General features: G+C 39.9%; 1 protein-coding gene across 7 annotated transcripts in view; it reads left to right on the top strand.

The window, feature by feature from the left end:
• Positions 1 to 22464, top strand: part of HIVEP2 (HIVEP zinc finger 2) — a 180708-nt gene that overhangs the window by 101310 nt on the left and 56934 nt on the right. The window contains exon 1 of one of the 7 annotated variants that reach the window (XM_059700534.1): positions 15708 to 15773. The exons of the other annotated variants lie outside the window; for them this stretch is intronic. The gene's annotated coding sequence lies outside the window, so the exon portion shown is untranslated. Of the gene's footprint in view, positions 1 to 15707; positions 15774 to 22464 lie in introns of those variants that run through there. 7 annotated transcript variants of the gene reach the window in all.

Raw genomic sequence — 22464 nt, 5'->3', positions numbered from 1 at the left:
CTCTAAGCCAGGAGGAGTTTAGGCTTTTCGCAAATTATTGGTGCTGCCAAGACAGAATTCAGCGGGAACAGGACTTTGGCTACTGTTAAAATGTCAGTATAGTAAAACCTGCTCTGTCAAACAGATTTTTGGCATCAGAAGTCTAAATGATACTGATTTTTAAGGTTGGTAAATTTTTTTTAAGCCCAGGCAAACTCATGTTTTAATTAACCCTTTACAGAGTAATAGAAATTTTGGGCCAAAAAAAAGTATTTCTAGTCTAAAGTCCCAAGATATGAGCTTCTGAAATACTAAATTTTATTCATATTTCTAAACTGTGCAGCTCGTTACTCAGTTTTCCTCTGGATCAACTAGAGCTATTCTAAAAGCTGATGAAATATAATGAATAAGAGAGGCAAGTGTCTAATCATGTGGGGAGCAGACTTCGCAACCAAACTAATAGTGTCTGTTTTACCTGTGGACATATTAAGACATTTGAGGTCAGGTGGTTTTTCAGGGAGGTGGTTGCATTGTTTGTACAGTGCTAACAACTGCCTTTGTGTTGTCTAAAATAATCTCCCCTGAAGCGATTGCCCCGGAAATTGATTTGTTACTGTAGCCTCTGAGCATTCCGTGAGTGTAGAAATATCAAGTGTAGAAACCCCAGGTAACTTTTCATTTTGCCTGTAAGGTTCATGACCCAAGATTCATTTGTGACCAATTATTTCCATTGTTATGGGCAAATGGTGCCATTCGGAAACATTTTTGGATAATTAAAGGGATATAAGTCAGTTAGATGAAAAACCCATCAGGAAGAGAAATGTTAAAAAGAGTTTCCAAAGCAAAGGCTTAATTTCTTCAATAGCTATAATAGATGTTCGAAGATGAAAATTAATACTCTGAGCCACTAACTTCAATGTCTTTGTCTGCCACATCTAATTTTCTACCTACTCACAAGGTTGGCTTTTACAGTTATTCCCCAGTACCCTACAGTGGTACAGTTAAATTTTAGTTGGCAGGACCTAATGTTAAGTTGTGTTTAGGAGACTGTTCTATTCATGCCTCCTGAGGATGGACATGGCCTGGACATTGAGTCCAGCTGGCCTTCTCTTTGCCTATTGCACTGTGCGTGGAAGCCTTTGGTTAAGTCAGTTCCCTGAGGTCACTGTGTTCTAAAATCATTATTTCTTTGAATTAAAGAAGAATGCTACTGAATTCATAAGACTATGTGAGGATTAAACCCCTGGAAAGTAGTCGACACTCAGTAACTGGTAGTGATTATTGATGATAGTGATTAATAGTGGTAATGGTCACACTCAAAACAATACTTATGTTTTATGAATCATGTGACTGATGTTTTAGCCTATCATCATGGGCATAACCCATAGAGATGAGTATATTTTCTCAAACCAAGCACTTATGTTGGTAAGGAAACATTTTATGAAATTGGTAAGTTTTTTTCATGATGTGTATGCCTTGCACAATCAGCAACCCCTCAGGGACTTTATCTGTTTACCTGGCCTTGACCATTAGCCCAAATGAGGATTTACTTTTTTAAATAATAAATTTTAAAAATTTGTCCAACTTTCTCCATTCCAAATTGGTACTAAATAGAAAACTGTTTGCAAGACGGAAAACCCTCACCATTAGAATGCTTTTTCTTTTGTGGTCCTTTTTTAAAGATTGCAAATACAAATTATTTTATTTATAAAGTAATGTGTCTTTTCATATCCTGCTGTTTCCCTTCAAGTAGCCAGTACTTTGGACTTGCCTTGACCTTATTCATTTTAAGGTCATATTAGTTGAACTGTGAACCTTTCACTACCAGTACATGCACAGATTTATATGCTCTCATTGCATTGGAAGTGACTTTTACGAATTATGTAAGTGGTATTCCTTCTTTAAGCTAAGGAAAGGTAAGAAGGAAGATGAAAACTGTTAACGCTCACTGGGCATGTTCCACGGAGTCAGGTTCTTTGCTGTAGCCGCTTAATTGTTTAAAAGTAAGATTTATTCATTTGAGGAAATCGGGTTTCAAAGCAGTAATTACTTTGCTGAGAATTACATAATTATGACAGTAATTTTTGGAGTCAGAGTTATTGAAATCTTACTTTAAATTAGGATATCTGAAATATGTCATTCTACATTCTGTGAAAATTACTGTATTTTGTGATTTCCCAGACTCATTGTTCATCCATCTGTCTTTCTTCTGTTATGCCTTTATATGTTTTGTTTTTGTTTTTTGGTGGGGGAGGGAGTAATTACTTACACCAATATGGAATATAATAGTGAAGGACACTTCTAATCCTTTCTACTTGGACACATTTTAGCAGGTCTCAGAAAGAATTGATAAGGTTGCAAATAAGATCTGCTGTTTGCTTTCTATGGTGTGATAGAACTTTTCCTGCTATTACATATAATTCAGAGTAAACCTAGTAAGCTTCATGGTAGTTGTGACCTTCAAGATATTTCATTTTATATAGGATCATTTTTACAGCTTTTCAGATGCATACATTCTTCTGTTCAGGTCTTCTATGTTTTAAGGTAACTTGAGAGTGTCTCAGTGTGTCTTATTATTACTAAACTGATGTGGAACATCAGGACTCTCATGCCCACTTACAAGGACATCTATATATTTCTCCATTACAACCTGAGTGAATGGAGCCCCTTACTGTTAGCCGCATGGTTTCATCTTTCCAAAATTTTTTTCTTACCCTCTTCTGTAAAACTTAACTCTTCCTGCTGTGTTTTCAAGAATGTCACTCAGCTATACTTTGATTTATTCCTACATTCAATACTTTACCTATTTATGTATTCATCATTCAGCCAGCAGGCATTAATGAAACCAGTGGTACAAGCAAAGCACATTATGTTGCATGGGCATTCTGTAGCCATCTGAAAAACTGACTGTGTGTTGCTTTTGTTTCTTTTCATAGTATTACCTTCTGCCTGTCCTTCTTCCTGTCTCCTTACTTTAGCTTACCGTGTAGGATGGCTGTGTGAGGGAACCTCTCATCTTTTTCTCACCACACAAGCGCAACTGAGTGATTGTATGCCTTGTTTCTGTGATGGCCTGAATTACCATTTGGGTAGAGCTTTACTGTTTACAAAGGGCTTCCGCGTGACATTATCTCACTAAAGGCAATAGGTAGCATGTAGCTATCACTCACTTTTTGCTTTGTTTATGAAGAAATGGAGGCTCATGGGGTTACAATTTAATGAATTGCTCAAAGCCATAGTATTAGTGAGTCATAGAACCAGAATTCTGTTTTTCTAATTTCAGATGGTATGGCATTCACTGCCAGATCACTGGCCTAGTTGACTGGCAGTGTTCAAATATTAGAGCTTTGTTGATGTGGCCACTATATTATATTTAGTAACCAATCATATAACGAAATAGAAGCCATGTTGGAATTTGGAGAAAGAATCATAGTTCATAATTGTAAGGAATTTTGGAGGCAGCACACCTTTACCTTCCTTGATGATATTAACTATGAAGTTCACCCAATCACTCCCCTGCTCTGAGAATCTTAATCTCCAAGCAACATCTTCGTAGATCAAGAATGGCCTTCAGAATTCTTAGTTCCTTGGCATTTATAGGTTTTATCATAAATTACTAAATTGGATATTGAACAAAAGCACCCACTTAGAGATCTTCATGTGTTTTTTTCTCTCTGAATCATTTTGACACTTTATGTTTCTCCCATGTCATTTCTTGTGCATATATTTATAGTCAAGTAGCTTTTGTGAGGTCTATACTTCACATGCTCATACTGCACTGTAAGCTTCTCGAAGGCAAAGACTATGTATTCATTTTATTGGTGTCCTCTTCAATCTTGAAAACGATGATTGAAAAAACAGTAGCTATTCAATAAATAATTGTTAAATTTAATAGAAATATTTGATTGTGTGTTTCCTTTTATAATTTATCTGAGGACTGCAAATTGATACCTGGACACAGATTTAATTTTAATCATATTAGTGAGCTGAATCAGCAAGTCTGATATGTATTAAACATCCAGAGCAGAGCCATAAGGGCACATTTATGTGCTTTATTAGTGTTATTTTGAATGCAAAAAACTCTTCTTAAAATAAAATAACAACAATCCCTTCCCCCCTAAATAAAACAGAACAAAAATCCCTACATTCTTCTTACAAGAATGTTTTATTGTCTTTGTCTTGACCATGGGAACAAAAACAATTGACCTCTGAAAAGATTTGTGAGAAAAAGTAAGACTTTCTGAATAGAAAGCTTCCCGGGAGATCCAGGTGGCACTTTAAGGCAGGTGTGGAGCACAGCTCTTTGACTTCAGGACAAGGCTATACAGTACATTTAATTCGGCCTGTCGTGGTGAGAAGCCCCTGAAACTGTTTGAGCTGCAGAGTGATGTAATCAGAGCTGCACTTTACGAACAGAGATGCTGCTGGATTGTGTTGGATGGCGTGGGGGTAGAGGTGAGGGTGGGGTGAGTGGGCACGGGAGCCATTTAGGAGGCACTTAGATTAATTCATACAAGAGCTGTCACCTCGTGTTGTGCCCTTTACCTCTCCTCCCACACTGACATCACAGATGAAAGCGCTGTTTGGAAAACTTTAGTGAACATTTGAATCCCAGGTTTAGGAAATTCTTTCTGACTTAACTTCCTGCAATCCCTTCCTTAGTTACTCATGTCTCATGTTTTGCATCATAGAGCCCAAATTGTTTTGTGTTTTTTTTTCAGCTCAAATTGTTTTTCTTAAGACTCTCCTGATATTTCCATGGGTCGCTGCCTCTGATAATTGTCCCTGGATTTCCGAGGATACAGTGCCTAGACTTGTCCTTGGAAAGTTTGCCGCTTGGATCCAGAGAACCTTCTGCTCTCCTGACTTTGTGCTGGGAGATCAGGTGGGTGCTGAGGGCCTGAGTTGGAGTGGTGGCAGTAACGATTGACAGGACACAGACAATAGGAGGGAAAGTGTGCAGGAAGCCAACATAGGACTCTCTGATTAGAAATAGGAGGGGCGTGTGTGTGTGGGTGTGTGTGTGTGTGTGTGTGTATGCTGCATGTGCGCTTGTGCGTGTTCTTCTGGGGATACTGTCAATGATGTCACCAGGTTTTGAGCCTGGAAGTTTAAATATGACTTTATAGAAAAACAGAGATAAAGAGAGAAGCTGGTTTGGGTAGTAGGATGATGACTGTGAGTTTTGAGTTTGAGATAAAAGTAGATATAAAACACACTTGATTTTTTTTTCAAGCGGATTTATCTTTGGAAACAGGAATTCACTGGAAGACATGAGTCTTCTTCCTCTTTTTGCTGTTCTTCCAGCTCCTTATATTTTTCTCAAGAGCTGAGGATGGTTTTAGGTTTTATCAACTTTTCTCCTGCCAAAATCCCCCACAAACTCACCTCCTCAGGAACATGTGTACTTGTCAGAGTACTCACAGCAGCCAGAAGTGTGCCTTTCAGCCTCCTCAAATAAAAACATACGAGCAGAACAGCTCTCTTTTCCTTTTGAGGGGCATGGTCATTGTCATCTCACGACTTGCAGATATAGCACAGCCCAGGAACATTTTTTTGGCAGGCTGGGAAATCTAGGGAATTCGCAAACACATGCACTTCTCCTTTGCTATGTTTCCGATTGAGGCAGTCTAGTTCAGGGCAGCAGGACAATTTTTATTTGAACGCTAAAATCGAAAAAATGTGTGTCATTAAACTCTAAAGTTATTTTCTCAATCGGTGGTGTTTCTAACAACAGGATCCTTAGGCTCTTAAGTTTGGGGGTAGCAGTGAGTTGGCTAGTCCCAGTGGGACCACCACCCCTTTTCCCATCCACTGAGCAGTTTTGAACTGTAGAAGAGATACTCTTAATTAAATCAGTTTAAGAGCATGTAATGGTCCTGTAATTATCATGTCATTACCTTGCGTATTAATGATTAAAGCAAACATTTAATAGCTATAGGGCAGTAAATATATTTCAGTTCTTAAACCATAAAAAGATTTCCATTAACAGAATGTTTTGTGCACAAATAAATTATTCATTGACTGTAGCAGAGCTTGATTCTGTCATCAGCCTTAAGTGGAAATTTTGAGAACACCAATCATCACAGATGCCAACAGTAAGTTGGCTTGAGCCCTCATCCCTCTTACATGGAACCTGAACTTTTTTGGCTATTTGTAAAAGTTTTAGTTCGGTTAAATTCAATGAATACTTATGGCATTTCTGACATATGAATTTTAGTGTTCTGGTAGTTGGAGAAATACAATGATCAGCAAGTCCGAATTTTAGCCTTCAAGTTGCTTATAAACCTAAAAGAGAGATAATACCACCGTACACCAAACTTGGATGAAAGGAGCCTAAGCAGCACCCTCAGAAATGCATTAAGTAAAATGTGTTGCAAATTCAGAGGAGAAAGGCATCATGCAGTTTCTTGTGGTATAAGGTGGGGGAAAGGGCGTGGGGACCAGGAAGTGTTTCCTGAGGAAGTCTTTAAAGATGGGCAAGGTTTTGACAGGTGGAGAGAATTACAACCACATAAGCAAAGAGATGGGATGGATAATAGGGGTGTTATCATGGAATGAAAAGTAACAGGATGGGAACAGCTTTGGTAAGTGAAGATAAGACCTTAAAGAAGAGGAAAGAAACATACCAAGAGATCTACAAAGGATAGAGGACCTTGAATGTGTAATTAACACATCAGTTAGTTAGACATTTGAGAGCTTTAACCCATTTTTGAGCTCAGGAGTAACATGATTGGATTATATTTTTGAAATATATCTCACCTCACCTCACCAAGAAGTAAAAAACTTGGAGGCAGACAAGTTAGGAAGCTACTGTGACAGTCATAGTCGCCATGAGAGGTAATAAGATTCTGAACTAGGTTGGCTGTAATGGGATTACAAAGGAGGGGACAGATGGGAGAGACACTGTCATTAATTGTCTACAGGTTGTAGCATGTGATTGGCTACATGAGAGGTGGGAAACAGGAAGGAATTTAAAATTCCAGTCAACAATCTTAGTAAACTTTTGAATCCAATCAATGTTTATGGAAAACCAGCCATGTGCAAGGCACTGTGCTTGGTGCTAGAGAAAAATGAGAATGGCCCTGTTCCCAAGTAACTGAAAATGTAGTTGGGGATATAAAACATGTACTCAACTAACATTTAAAGCAGATTATGATCAGTGAGATAACAGGGGTCGAGCAAAGGGTTATGAACACAAGGAGAGAGGCCTTCATTCTGACTGTAAAGGGGGGTAGCTTATGGAGGAGATGACCCTTCAACCTTGAAGATCAGGTAGAGAGCTCCAAAGTAGGTTAGCTCTCAGATGCCCCTGAAAATTCAAGAGGGGCAAGTACCAGTGCTGAGGAGAGGAACTTTAGGGAGAGAAGAGCTCTTACTTACTGCCTACTACGTGTCAGATCCTGAAGTTAAATAATATAACTTCAACAGTGTCAAGTGCTGCAAAGTCGTCACCAATGTTATGACCTAAGAAAGGGCCACTGTATTCACAAGGTAAGGATTACAGGATGGCTTTTGAAGAGGTTTCAGTAGGTTAGGGGTGGGAACATTCTGAAGCTTATTACTTATCTTGAAGATATGATTAAACTATATCAGCCAGAGAAAAGGCTAAGCTTTCCTCAGGGGTTTCTCCTCGATGGGTCAAGTTTATATAAACCTCAGTGGGTCTTAGTGCTTTGGCTGGATGTAGAGGTATCACTTGGGACTGTTGTTAGTCCTGAAAAGTCTTTGCAAACTTCAAACTATTTCAAAATTGTTAGGTTCCTAGATTATTTTCTCACAAGTAAAAGATTTCAACACTTATTCCAACTTCCCTCTTCCTTCCTGCTTCCTCTTTCCTTCTTCCCACTCCTTTCTTTAAAACACCCAGCTCTTTAGGGTGCACGCATTTGCCACACCCTTGGCTCAGAGTCAGGGAAGTCCTCGGGCTCTCCTTGGCTCTTTTCCCATGTGGAAGGAGATTTCCATGGAGAACAATCCAAGGAAGTGCATGTACACATAGACACACAGTTACACACACACACCAGTTCTTTTCCTGTCCTCAAGGATATTTATGTGCCAATAACCAGACATACAGTCATACATAGACACATCGTGTCACATGCACCCTAAGGAAACAGGGCATGGATGCAGTCATCTAACAGGAAGCTGTAGAGATATTATTAACAATTTAACATTTGGGAAAAATAGAAATTAGAGAAAAAAATTTAAATTGCTTTGTTAAGATGAATAACATATTATTATAGAATGTAAAGGGATGAGATTTATATCATGGTTATGTTTAGTTGATTTTTGATGTGTTTTTTTAAAAAACAGTTACTACAGCAAACTGGGCAAATAAAGAAACTTTCTCAGAGATACCCATATTATTACAGAGCAATTTAAAATTAAAACAGACCACCCTATAATTTAAAAGGGATAAAGGGAGAGCAATTAAAAAGAGTAGTGGGATGGAGGAAGAAGCAATTGTTCCTTAACCCCACAAATGCATGATAGTACATGAACATGGTATGTGTGAGTGTGCTATAATCCATCCATCCATCCATCCATCCATCCATCCATCCATCCATTCATCCATCCATTCATCCATTCACTGACATGATCACTCAATCAGTAAACATTTACTGATTTCCTGTTGTATTCCAGGCTGGGGGCTGGGAAAAATAGCTAGGTAGAGAAAAGATATATGACATTTTAAATAAAATACATTCTTCTTATAGGAAACTGACCAATATGAATAAGTTTGCCTGTTTTATAGGTAGATGAGTTGATGGAAGTACATTTACTACTGCTTTTAGCTCTCAAAGCGATGCCTACCTTTGTGAGCCCTAAAACGTGTTCAACCTGCTAGAATCCAGGAATCCAGTTATTTGATTAATGATAGTGGGACTCTTCAGAGCATCTAAAGAAATTGCCATATATTCTCGTCAGATTTTCCCTACTACAGAATTGGTATTCTTTTTCCTTAAGAATCAAATTGGCAAGATGTTTCATCAGGCTGCTTTCCCCCTGTCTTATCAATAGGACAAGTATATTTATTTGTGTGCACAGGTAAATATTCTCAGGGAATTCCCCAAATGTAGGGATATCTTCTACCATTGGAAAGCACTGTCATGATCTTTTCAATCAGCAGTCAAGCTCAGAAGTGGGAAGGACCATTGAGACATATAAGGCAGAGTAAATCTGAGAATGTAGCAATATGTCACCCTGATAGATGATACTTTCAATTTTTATTCTTTTTTAAATTATCTCTCCTTGCTTCATTTTAATAATCCAATTTTTCTCACAACTGGGAAATGTGGCCGGGAGGTTTGTGTCTTACAGTAGTTATCTTATTTTAATTTCAGCTTGGTTATGCTTATGAACAAACAAGGCCTTCATTTTTTTCTACCTATTTGCTTTGCAGTACACACTCATGAATACTAGTGTCAGATGTAACATGCCACCATGTTTACCTCTATTTTAAATAGTCAAAAATTCAAATTGAACTGGTAAACCTATGGGACCTTTGCCATAGAATTATTCTTGAATTCTTTTGTTTCCAAAGCAAATTAAAAATATATATGTATGATATATGCATAAAGGCAATTTTTATATGTCAAAATATAAATCGTGAGGTTTTGGAATTGATGAACATATTAACATGTTTTGTAGAGTTACTAAAATATTCAAATTAAACTATATGTTAATTTGAAAGTTTGTAATGCAGATTTTCTAAAATGTATTTTTATTGATTTCAGAGAGGAAGGGAGAGGGAGAGAGATAGAAACATCAATGATGAGAGAGAATCATTGATTGGCTGCCTCCTGCATGCCCCCTACTGGGGACTGAGCCTGCAACCTGGGCATGCGCTATTGACTGGAATCGAACCTGGGACCCTTCAGTCCACAGGCCAACACTCTATCCACTGAGCCAAACAAGCTAGGGCTATAATGCAGATTTTAAGAATGCCTTAACCCAAATTTGGAAATTATATTTGACAAAGATAAAATGTTCATGTGGATTTAAAAAAAAAATTAGAGAGGAAAAAGTTAGCTACCCTAGCGAGGGTAGTTAATTCTAATGGGGGAACAGTGATTAACTGGAAAGGTCATTGGTTGAAATGCCAAGGAACCACAGAGGTTCTTGCCCTAGATGCCATAGAATATACAGACTTTGGGCAAGTCTCTCAACCCTTGATTTTGAAGATACATATATAGACTTCTGTATATATCTGCAAAATCCCTAAAATTCTTTCTCTGTTTAAAACATGAAAATCAAGACTTCATGCACATCCTATATAATAAAAGCCTAATATGCTAAGTGTCCAGTCATCTAGTCGGCCTTTAACCAATCAAAGCATAATATGCTAATGATATGTTAAGGCTGCTCAACCGCTCGCCATGACGTGCACTCACCACCAGGGGGCAGATGCTCTGACGGGTAGGTTAGCTTGCTGCTGGGATCTGGCCAATCAGGACTGAGCAATATGGGCTGGACACACCCTGGAGCCCTCCCGCGATAACCTCCCCAGCTGGCCAACCCCTCATGTCCCTCCCTGGCCCCGATCATGCATCGGTAAGGTCCCTTGGCCTGGCCTGCACCTTCTCACAATCTGGAACCCCTCGGGGGATGTTGGAGAACCAGTTATGGCCCGATCCCACAGGCCAAGCTGAGGGACCTCACTGGTGCATGAATTCGTGCACCAGGCCTCTAGTCTTTAAATAAAAATAGATATGGATTTTTGCAAGATTCAGTCCCTTAATCCAGATGTATAGGAAATATTCTTCTAAACTTCCAAGTACAAAGGGACAACTCTATTAAAAACACTCATAGTGCTCATGTAAATTGTTGGGGGAAAAAATGCAAGATTTGCCTTTCCAGTTTAAGATCTGGATAATGAACAAAAATGTGAAAGGGGGCTTTGAGAGGCCTGTTCATTCTCTTTGGCCTTCTCTGCCATTCTTTCTCCTACTAGACCTTAATTTTAATTATTCTGATAGGGAGATGAACATGTAGTGTGGAGATGGTGGAGCTCATGGCAGTCCAAAGAGCCTTGGAGGCAGGGAGAAGAAGAATAAGAGGAAAGAGGGATATACCCAGTACACGGCTCTGTCTATAAATGTATGGAAGCTATTGGGTTCAAACTGCAGAACTCCTCTCTCACTTCTAGTGTGTGTTATCACCACAGCTCTGCTGGTACATCTGTCTGAGGTGGGGCAGAGGATTCCCAAGGTGGGCAATGAAGGGCATAACTGTTGTCTTTCCAGCTCCTTAGACTGGACCTGAGCCATTGTGTAACATCGTGACAAGGCCTTTGCAGTAAACTTTGTGAGATTAAGAAGAGTGGAGGCCAAAACTTGGTGGAACTGCTTTCAAGACAGTCTTGAAGGAGAATTGGTTAGAAGCCAAGCCTGGTTGGACTTTAAGAATACACAAAGGGGGATTTAGCTATTGCTGCCAATGCTTGTGAGGCCTCCAAGGCAAGAGTTCAGATGGAGGCCCACATACATTCTTCTTCATTTGATCAGTGATAAATTTTTTATTTGTAAAGAACATGCAGTTGCAGGGATTTCTGGATGAGGATAATTTTCTGGCTCATTTTTATTGTTTGGAATGGTAATTAAATCTTCATTAAGTAAAGAATTTGTAATGTCCTATTAGTGAATTTTATATGGGTCATGCTTGACAAAAGCCTGCTTACTTTCATTGTTTCCAGCTTTAAAAATTAAGCATACTAACTGATTTTAGATATTCTATTGCCCCACCCCCCTTGGCTTTTTAAGTTTCTGAACTACGAAAAGGAAGCTACATATACCAAGATCTCTACTTGTGTTTATTCTGGGTGACCTGAAGGAGTTAAAAAAAATAAAATGTAATTGTATACAAAGTATACAAAATATCAATATATTTTCAACAATAATCTAAATTAGACTAAGTAAAAATGCTAAAGTATCTTTGAAAAAGTTTTTTAATTAAATATTCAAAATTACATGTTAAAATTAAAAGGCAAACCTATGTTATAATGATCGTATAAAGCATTTTAAGTCCACAATTATTCAAGCAAAGCTGAAGCTTATAAATATATTTTATTTGGAAATTTTATTTTCTTAGATATTTTAATAGAAGCAAATCCATATCCGGGTTTAGTGTTCAATGTTCATTTAAGTGATAATGTAAAGAATTAGCATCATGCTTCATGCAGTTTACATATTCACAAATATAAGAATAAGAATTGTTTCATTGCAAAATGTTCCTCACATGCCATATGTGGTTCTTCCACATTCAACACTAATTCATTAATTATTCTAGAACAGTGATCAGAGCATGAGAGAAACAAGAAAAGGGATGATTGGCACTATTATACCTTGTTCCACTAGTGTGTGTGGCATTGTTGTCACCTGAGAGAAATACCTGGGTAACTGTCTCTTCTTTAACATAAGCATGAATGGTGCCCACACCTTTTCTGCTTTTGAAATGGTGTCTAACTCCACACTCTGCAATACCACACTCACAAACCTTCGGGGCATCTGAACTCAGTCACTTTTTGATTGGCGCAAAGAGGTTGGTCAGGGGATGTTGAGAAACATTTCCCTGAGGCCTAAACAGCTGTAGTGAGGAGCAGGGACATTAGGGCTACAGGACATTTGGATGCCAGTGACAAAGGTGCCTATTTATTCTTTTGTGTGTACTTGTGGTTCTGGGGCCTTCTAAAGCATGGGGCCCAAGGCAAGAGCCCCTCTTGCCTCGATGCATGGGCTCCACTAGCTGTGAGAGCATGTGGGCATTAGCATTCTCATGAGGGCCACCATCTCTAGGGGAAAATGGCGCAGGAAGGAAGACATGGCAGATGGTGTTGTGACTGTTTGTCAGAATGCCTGTGGGCTCATACATATCTCCCTTGCTGGCATCCTAGAAATGCTTGGTGGGTACTTTTCAAGGGGACTGGAGGTCCTGTGTGAGCAGGTGGGGCTGGAACAGGAGCTGTGGGTTACTGGTGTTGATGCCCTTCATCTGTAATGCCTATAGGCTGGGTGTGCCTGGGTAACTCATTTCCAAGTCAATAAGTGCTCCTTCTTCACTTGAGTATTGATAGGGAAAGGCCCTTCCATCTTGTAAATCTGTTTTTTCTCCACACGCTTGCAAAGGAGAGGATAGTTCCATTCTCCTTTGTGAATGTTTTCTAGGAGGGAGCCAGGGACACAATGTCATCACTGATCCTCGAGCACTGGAATTAGAAAGAAATTATTTATTTACTTAGATTGGGGATCTGAACCACAAAGGATAGAATTCAGAGGGAGGGTCTAAATTTCAACTATCTTTTCACTAACCTGTAACTGAACTTCAGCACTTCCTTTATAATTAATGTAGGCAATAATGACAGTGGTTTCAGTCCTATTTGTGTCATTGCCAGCAGTAGAAATCACAGATATTTTTATATCACATTACTGTTGTGGCTAATATTTCATTTTAATAAAGAGATAATTTTATCTAGTTAATTTTCTAATTTTAATAAAGGATCACATATTTACTGTCAACAAGTTTGTTTTAATTTTTTTTGAGATAACTGTTTTTCATTACAACTGGTGTCCTTTATAACCCTACACATTTTATTTTACATAGTTTAAAACATTTTAAGAAGGGACCCGCTGGCTTCATCAGACTGCCAGAGGGGCTCATGGCATCAAGAAGGTTGAGAAGCTCCGATGTAGATGAAAAACCATCTTTTACTGCAGACCATTAAGGCCTTGGAGAGTGCAGCGTTCCTTAAGGTCCCGTGGTGGAACAGGGATTAAAAACAGTGCCCTTCCTGCACTGTATGGCCTCCTGGTGCCTCAGCCCTGAACTCAGTGGCAGGGTAATGAGCACTTTGTCTTATTTAGCAAGCCCTGTGACCATGATGAAGGCCCAGGCAGCGTCCCTTTTTGTTCGCACTTCCCTGGCCTGTGGTGGCCTTTCTCCCTCCCTCCTCTCCTTTCCCGGCCTGGTGCTGCTGCTGGTGAGGTGTGGTCAGCTCCAGCAGTGCTTGCCCTTGGGTCCCACAGCATCACAAAGCATGTTGTCCTAAGACACCTGAATGGTCAACAGGAAGAATAGAAAATTTAACCCTGATTGCTTGACCCAATGTTAATGGTACTTCAGGTGATATTGGTCCCTGTATGCGCAGGTGGACTCTTTCATCCAACCCAGTGGGCTTTCTTAAATTCATTTAGGGACTCTTGACCCATTGTTCCCTTCTCATTTTGGACTAACGCATGCCTCAAAAATCAATAGAAAAACATAGAATTAATAACTAACATTCATATTTCACTTATTAGTGCCATTTCTAAGCATTGTATAATTTTTTTTTAAACAATTCAAAGAACATTATTATTATCCCCATTTTACAGATGGGAAAACTAAGGCACAGAAAGGTTAGGTGACTTGCCTGATGTATATGTCTACTCCTAGTAAGTGTCAGAGAGGATTTGAAAGAGGTGTTCTGGCTCCAGTGTCCATGATCTGGGCCATTAGCTGCATGTCCAGATATTACTTAAGTGACTTTCAGCACCATTGTCCAGATGCTGTTTTCCTTTGGTTTGGAGTTTGACTAGGAACCTACATATCTGGGGTGAACAGCACCTTGGGATATTTTGATAACAGTCCTACGAGTAACTCTTTCCAGTGTCTTAGCGCTGTCTCTGAAAGCTACTTCATCACGTGATTCAGTCTGTTCAGCTTTCACCCCTTGCTTGTAAGTATTCAAGGCAATATGGAGAAGGAAAAACATGTTCATCCCCCAAAAGTTTAGGAGTGCTGCAAAATGGTACATTTGGGTTGACTTTCTATTTCAAGGACGTTGACAGTGCCTTGATCTTTGCTTTTGAAGCCTTCTCGTCAGCAACATTGGCAAGTACACCTTTGAAAATTTCTGTCTGAATTTTTGTGTTTTTGAAAAAAAAATGTTTGTTAGTGTTTCTCTTCTTGAACACTAGTTGATATTTTGCCAACTAGTTAAAAGTCTGCAAATCTGAGTGCTGGCTGGGAAGTTGGCTGTAGCCAGTTATCCCCAGATGGCCAGATTTTGTTGTGTACCACTCTTATAGATGCTCACTGGCTATGTACTTGGGGCTATGAGGTGTACTGTTCCACTTGTTTTTGCCAGCCATGCACAGTACATTATTTGAAAGGTTGAGACAGATGGTATAGCTCAAACTAAAATGATGAGGGGGAAAAGAAAGTGAAAAAAAATAGGAAGGGGGACTTGATTTTCATTTCGGAAGTGAATTTTAGTTTCTGTGATTGACTAATAAATGCAGCGTTGCTATAAGACTTGAATTCATTAACATCCTTTTAAACAGATATAACTGAGTAATCGGCAGGAAGCAATCTTTTCCTTCATGGATGCTGTCCCAAACTTCATGAGACCTCCTCCAGATTTGAAAATGTTTGGGCCATTGGAAGTTGTCAAAAATAGATATGGGTCTTTCAGAATAAGACAGACCACCACCAGTACCAATCAAAACAGAAAGATCCCAAATTTTATTTTTAAACTGAAAAAAAATATATATATATACTAGTATAGCCTGGTGAAGTAGCGGTGATAACGACAATTAATCAGTTTCATGCAGCTGCTTCCTGACATTTCTGCAAATTGTTGTGGAAAAATTAATGAAGGTTAGATCAGTAATGGCTTCAAGCTTGGCCAGTGGAAACTATGACAGTGTTTCCATCAGCAATTAGGCTGGGCTGCTTTCTTTTTTCTATAGGGGAAGTGGTATGATGTGTGTTCTCCACAGGAAATGGAAAACGACAGCCGAACTGTGTGAGTGCAGGTACGGAGGAGCACCCGGGAGCGCGCCACCAGGCTGTCTGTGATTGGCACTACAGACCTGCATTTTCTGCAGAAGGGATTTTGCTGTACAACACTGAGAAATCATTCCTTAAAAAGAGAGGAAGAATTTGGGGATTCTATTGAGCTGCCATTTCAGAAACACAGCTGTGCTATGAATTTAAACTTCGGGAACCAGAAAGTGGAATGTATGACAAATAGAAAGTGAAACTCACCTATCTAATTTTATTTTCCAAGCCAAAGGTAGTTCAGTACAGGCCCAGTTCACATCCTGTGTAACCCTATGGGATTTTCCCCAGTATTAGTTAAAAATTTTCCCATAGGGTCACACAGGATGTGAATTAAAGTAAACACTTAACAAGCATGATGAAAAGGAAATTAGCTTTCTAAATGATCCTTTCACTGCTAACATCCTGAGTAGTTATTAGAAATATGGGAAAGGGTTACTTCAGTGACTCATTATCAAGCTGTTACATTATTAATAGAATATATTAACAGTATTCCTATTACATATGAAGTGTATTTCCTTATATATAAAACTAAATTTTACATATTTTTTCCTTTTTTGAAATCATTAAAAAACTTACCAAAATTCTCTATAGATCAGTGGTTCTTAGCCTTTTGGGGGAGGGGTTCATAGGCCTGTTTAAGACTCAGTTAAAAGGCCCTGATCCCTTCCCCCAGAAAAATGCATATATACCACATTTTGCATACATATAATAAAGTTTCACAGACCATTTAAGTGACCTTGGACCCAGGCATTTATCGTAGAACTAGGTTTTTAAAGCACGGACAGGTACAAAATTAGTTACAACCATAAAATGTTAGCTCATTATGAGTAAAGATTTTATAAGAGGCACTTCCTAAACTTTAACTGTAGAAATAATAATTATTTCCCTTTTTTGCTTGAAAAATCCTTGCACATTGAACAGAACATACAAAAGTTGGGTTTGAAGCTGGCTGTATGACAGTTTAGCACGTGGCTTTGGGTGTCCTGCCTCAGTTTTACCATCTCTAAAATGGTGGCAACAAAGGCAATGTGTCACTTTTGTCTGGCAAACAATCCATGCCATGTATATATATATCATCTCTTGTCTTCTTTCCTTCTTCCTTTGAGATCTAGCTTAAATGTCACTTTCTTGCACATCTTTTTGAGACTCCTCAAGGCAGATCTCTGCCCCAGTGTTCCTCTGTTGCTTTGTAAATTTCTTTACTCTTAGGGTTGTGTTATGTCTCCTTGGTTACATCTCAAGGTGTGAGCTTTAAGAATGTTGTATCTTATTAATTATGTTTCATGTATCTCTATGCATGCTCTGTCCAGCAAAGTGCTTAAGACACATAGGCATTTTCTGTTTGTTAAATCGCTTGTAATAGTGTAATGATTATTAGAAATGAAATGATTTGTATTTGGGCTTCTAATTGTCTCTGGATTGTGTTTATGTGACTCCTAGTCATCTCAGAAGAGGGGTCAAATAATCAGTGTCCAGCCAAAGCTGGATCTAGTGAAAGAACAGAGCCTGGAACGGCAAGTGTGTCTTTTCTAGGTTTGACTACAACCAGACGGCATCCTAAACTAGAGCCATAGAATTTTGGCTAGAGTTTGCAGTCAGATCAATTACCAAAGTGATTTAAAAGGTACCATTAAATATCTAAAATGTATAGACCTACACGTTATCAGAGCCTCAGAAGAAAATTTGGACCCTTGAAGTCTTAATTCATTCTTTATTTTTTAGGATCTGCAGTCAAATGATAGATTGAAGGACATACTTATCTTCCTTTCTTTGGATTAAGTCCTCACATGCTTTTGCTAATGATGTTAGACCAGGGGTGGGCAAACTTTTTGACTCGAGGGCCACAATGAGTTCTTAAACTGGACCAGAGGGCCGGAACAAAAGCATGAATGGAGTGTCTGTGTGAACTAATATAAATTCAAAGTAAACATCATTACATAAAAGGGTACGGTCTTTTTTTTTTTTTTTTTTTTTTTTTTTAGTTCTATTCATTTCAAGCGGGCCATAGTTTGCCCACAGCTGTGTTAGACTCAAGTTATATGCAAATCAACCGAACGGCCGAATGACCAGTTGCTATGATGTGCACCACCAGGCGGCAGACACTCAACGCAGGAGCTGCCCCTTGGTGGTGAGTGTGCTCCCATGGGGCTGATGGCTCGTGAGTCCAGCGGCGGTGGCGGGAGCCTCTCCTGCCTCAGCAGCAGTGCTAAGGATGTCTGACTGCGGCTTAGGTGTGCTCCCCATGGGGAGTGGCCTAAGCCATCAGTCAGACATCCCCTGAGGGCTCTTGGACTCTAAAGGGCGCAGGCTGGGCTGAGGGGACCCCTCTCTCAGTGCACAAATGTCATGCACTGGGTATATATATATATATATATATATATATATATAGAGAGAGAGAGAGAGAGAGAGAGAGAGAGAGAGAGAAAGAGGGAGAGATACATAGCTATTTACAGTTGTGAGTACATGAAACAGTTTATTCTTGTATCATTATTATTGCATTATTTTCCATATGCACAACTGTAAACCTATTTTTGCCCCACCCTGTGTGTATATACATATGGCCTGCAGCTCTTACAAATGTTTTATAAGCAACTTCAATAAAAAATGTACATGAAACCAGATTGTCTTCATACTTGAACAACTCAGTGGCAGTCAGCTCTGTTCTTTCTGTACATGATTAATGATTTCCAACTCATAAGTTATGATTTGGAGTCTTGCGTTTAAGAGTGACTTTAAGCCAGGAGAGGCTTGGAAGGGGGCAATGGATAGTTGTGCTGCTGGAGGCATTAGAGCAAATTAGTATGGGGAAAACAGCAGTGAGTTAGAAAGGAGAAAGCGAGGAGAGTGAAGAGGGGAAAAATAAAAATGTGGGACATAGAGAATGATGTCTGGTAGTCTGTGGAAGGTTTTGACATATAGAGAGAAGCTGTTAGTCCCAGTATACAGAGCACAGGAAATCATGAGTACAACACTGGCTGAGGTGATATGCAAACCAGACCCATGGAATGGGCTTCAACAGTAGAACTGAGGACCCATTGAGATGTTAATGAGGTGGGGGGTTGTCATAGTTGAAATACAGTATGAACATAAGTGTGTGGTTATGAAATATAGGTAAAGAGATACATTTAGGACATATAAGGATGGAAAAAATACACATTGGAAATGGGCAGAATTGGGGACAAAGAACAGTAGGGTTGAAGATTTTGCTCAATAAATTGTTGGCGGCGAATTCTTGGCTCTCATGAGTTACACAGCCATTCCTTTGCTCAGGCATTTCCACCTCCTGGAAAGCCTTGTCTATGCCTGTCAGAATTTTCAAGCCCTTATTTAACTTTAACCAGCTGCATAAGTATTTCTTGCACAACACTAGTTCATAGCAATCTCTCCTTTACTGAGCTCATACAGTGCTATTATAAATGTAGTGGCACTTAATTGATGCTTAAAGCTACAATTTGAATTTTCACCTGCATGGCTTATCTCTTCAATGAGCTTCCAAACTTCTGTAGAATTAGATGATGTAAAAAAATTTTCTATCATCTAATACAAAGCATTGCATGTAGCAATCACTCAATATGTTCTTTCTATTTTTAAAGAGTATTAGGTTTTTACTGCATCCCTTAAACTGGAAGGGACAAAAGAAAGGAAGCATAATACAGTCCTTATTCTTATAGCATAAATGATCAAGCTGGATGTTTTGTTTAGAAATTTAGCAATTTAATGGAAATTTGGCATTAAAGAAAGACTAGTTTGGAGTCATCTAAATTGTCTAGAATTAATCAAGATAATCCATGTAAATTTCTTAGTCCAGTATCTGACATTATTCCATAATCATTTTTTTAGAATCAAGTTTATTATTAATATTAATATAATCTGTTGACTGGGCCTTCCATAACTGAAATTCTTAAAGATTAATCTCTATTAACAATGTCAGGTTCTTTATCTCCTATCTAATAGGAATCTGGCTTTAACACCTCAACTCGACTGCATTTATTCATGTTAAAGACTCCAGTGATCTTGTAATTGGCAGCTCTAGTGGACATTTCTTATTTCTTACTTAATATGACTTGCCTTTTGCATTTGAACTCTCTCCTCCTTGACATAGTCTTCTCCATTGGTTTTCTTGACACTACTGACTCCTGTGTTATCCACTGCCTCTCTGATTATTCCTTCTCTATATCTCCATCATTGGTTCTGTCTCTCCATCAGCCCAATTGTTGCACTGGAGAGTTCTGTCAAAGGATTTCTCACTTCCATTTTATTCTTCATGCTTACAAGGATTGAGTGTTTTTATCTTCTTTATTTCTTCAATTACTAATCTGCAGTAGAAGCTCTAGTTTCCTACTCTGTGCTTCCAACTATAGAGGTTGGGGCAAAAGTGGCATTGCAGTTGTTCATATGGAAAACAATACAATAATCCTATATAATAAAGAGCTAATATGCTAATTAGACCGAACAGCAGAATGGACAATCTTTCAGATGAAGCCGGGGCTGTGAGGGGCTGCAAGGGCCGGCCGAGGCTGAGAGGGCTGGCCGAGGCAGCCAGGGCTTTGAGGGCCAAGCCCCTTGCTCGAATTTTGTGCATTGGGCCTCTAGTCTATACTAATAAAAGTGTAATATGCTAATTAGCCCGGACAGCCAAATGACCTTCTGGATGAAGCCATGGCAGCGGGGGCTGAGGCAGAGGTGGTTAGGGGCAACCAGGTCCTTGAACTATTGCAATAGACTCTTGACTGATGTCCTTGCCTTAAGCTCCACCCACCTCCACGTTGATCTCTCCACACTGCTTCCAAAGCTATATTACTAAAAAAGAAATCTTCCTTCTGCTTTCAGATAAAGTTCAAAATCCTCACCATATTACACTGGGCACTTTATTGTCTCAACCTACTTTTTAATTCCTACATCATTTCTCTCCCCTTATTATTATTCCTCACATAACTTATCTTCAGTAATACCCAAATTTATTTATTCCCAGAATATATCTTGTTTCTTCATGCTTCTGTGCATTTTCAGTTGCTGTTTACTCTGTTTCTAAAATAATTTCGAATTTCTCCATTACGTGAACTTCCACAGATACTTCAAGACATAAAGGTCACCTCCACTGTGAAGTTTTTCTTACTCCTCCTTTCCCTCATCCTTCACCACAGCAGTACTCACCTTTTCACTTCTGTTCCCATAGACCTTTGTCCATACTTGACCACATATTTGGTGTAAATTCTTTTCACCTTGAGCGTTGTGTCTCATTCATTATTATATTTCCAGTGACTCGTATGGACCTGCTAGGCATTCAATAAAATTAAAAAGGACAGATTGTGAAAAGGAGCTGAATATATGTTCTATTATAAAACACTAGAGGCCCAGTGCATGGATTCATGCACATTGAAAGGAAATTAATTAGAAGGTGGCCGGCAGGGTGGGACTGGGCGAGATGGGCTGGACACGCCCTGGAGCCAACCTCCCACAGTTCCTCCCCAGCGGGTTGCACTTGGGGTGGCGCTGGGGCTCAAAGGGCATCTGCAAAGTAAGCAGGGTCCCTCTAGCAGGTGGGGTCCCTTGGCCTGGCCTGCGGGGATCAGGCCGAAACCCACAATCTGAGGGGTCCCAAAGTGTGAGAGGGGACTCTACAAAGTTGCTGTCCCTCAGCAGCTCCTGCATTGAGCATCTGACCCCTGGTGGTCAGTGTGCATCATACCTACCAGCTGGTCAGCTGGTCACTTAGCCTTTTATATATATAGATTGGAATTGATGTTGAATCATCTATATTTAAATGTCTTGTGGTTTATAAATGATTGAATTTAAATGATTTAACAATATGCTATTACTACACTAAAGAAAATTATTAAATACTAGAGGCTTGGTGCACAAAAATTTGTGCACTTGGGGGGGGGGTCCCTCAGCCTGGCCTGTACACTCTTGCAATCCAGGACCCCTCGGTGGATGATCACCTGCTGGCTTAGGCCCGCTCCCTGGGGGATTGGGCCTAAGCTGGTAATCAGATATCCCTCTGGCAGCCCGGCAGCCCTCGGGGGATGTCCACTTGCCAGCGGGGAGCAGACCTAAGCTAAAGTTGGACATCCTTAGCGCTGCTGAGGAGGCAGGAGAAGCTCCCACCACCACCACTGTACTGGCAGCTGTCAGCCTGGCTTGTGGCTGAACAGAGCTCCCCCATGTGGGAGTGCACTGACCACCAGGGGGCAGCTCCTGCATTAAGCGTCTGCCCCCTGGTGGTCAGTGTGTGTCATAGTAACCAGTCATTCCCAGTCTTTCTGCTGTTAGGGTCAGTTTGCATATTACCCTTTTACTATATAGAATAGAGGCCTGGTGCACGGGTGGGGGCCAGCTGGTTTGCCCTGAAGGGTGTCCCGGATCAGGGTGGGGGTCCCGCTTGGGTGCCTGGCCAGCCTGGGTGAGGGGCTGATGGCTGTTTTCAGGCTGGCCACAACCCCTTCAGGGTGGGGGTCCCCACTGGGGTGCCTGGCCAGTCTGGGTGAGGGGCTGAAGGCTGTTTTCAGGCTGGCCTGCGACTGAAGCTCCCAGCCTCTCCTTTTTTTTTTTTTATTCTGGGATTTATTTACCTTCTATAATTGAATCTTTGTTACCGTCCTGCTCGCTCCAGCTCTGAGGCTGCGGCTGGCTGAAAGCAGGTATCTGGGATTTGTTTAGCTT

Source organism: Myotis daubentonii, chromosome 6, assembly GCF_963259705.1.
Source record: "Myotis daubentonii chromosome 6, mMyoDau2.1, whole genome shotgun sequence".
NCBI lineage: Eukaryota > Metazoa > Chordata > Mammalia > Chiroptera > Vespertilionidae > Myotis > Myotis daubentonii.
The sequence above is the reverse complement of the archived record's forward strand: the minus strand, read 5'-3'. Positions and strand labels throughout refer to the sequence as shown.